This window comes from Elephantulus edwardii, unplaced genomic scaffold (genome assembly GCF_000299155.1).
Source record: "Elephantulus edwardii isolate Elephantulus edwardi_28Jun2011 unplaced genomic scaffold, EleEdw1.0 scaffold00964, whole genome shotgun sequence".
NCBI classification, from domain to species: domain Eukaryota; kingdom Metazoa; phylum Chordata; class Mammalia; order Macroscelidea; family Macroscelididae; genus Elephantulus; species Elephantulus edwardii.
In genome coordinates this window covers 4,117-5,014 of record NW_006400714.1, presented here as the reverse complement: position 1 = coordinate 5,014, position 898 = coordinate 4,117, and positions in this window count along the sequence as shown.

Below are 898 nucleotides of genomic sequence, written 5' to 3'. Positions count from 1 at the left end.
AAAAAAACAAAACACAAACGCTTCGGCAGGGCTCCCGGCGCTGCAAGAAGCGGGGCGGAGAAGATTCCGTTTCTGCTGCTTCCTGGCGGGCCTTCTCTCCTGCCTCTCACTCAGCCGCTCAGCCACCACCATCTTGAAACCTTGCGTCCTTCCGCCATGTTGACATCACTTCCTATCCCTCCGGCCTGAAGGTGTCTTAATGTTTCCCTTCTGAAGGAACCACAGAACCGAGATTTCCATTCTTAATGTCAGCCACAACGTGTCATGATCCACACGTCGAACACCTTTGGATAGTCAATAAAGTACAAATAGACATTCTTCTGGTATTCCTTACTTACAGCCCAAAACCATCTGACATCAGCAATGATATCCCTGGTTCTTATATCTATTAAAATAATGTAGAGTTCCAAATTTAAGATTCATTAAGGAGTATATTTCTTATTGAACCTAACAAATCTAAAATGAAATGTTTTACTGTCTTTTGCCAGTTCTCATCCTGGAAGCTGTATTTCTTCTCTGTCTTAACATTGATGTGTGCCATGTCTGAATTTTTGTCTTCATTTGTAAAATTATGTGTCAATACTTAATTTGCAAACTTTTCATGAACTTGCTGTGTAGATTGAATATTATCTATGTGTACTTTTTTACCTCTCTTCTTCCAGTGTCCTCAAAAGCACCAGTCTTGTTCAAGTATGACTTCTTCGTAGTTTTGGTTTTAGTTTTTTACTTCGTGGGGTCTTGTTTTTTGGTCGGGGTAGGGGTTTTTTAGGGGGGTTCCAGTTAATTCTTCTTTTTTAAATTTTATATTGGTTTGCATACAAAATTTATAAACACTGTATTTCATTGATATACATTGTGTTCCAAACATTCCTCTGTGTGCTTCATATGATAATTCCCA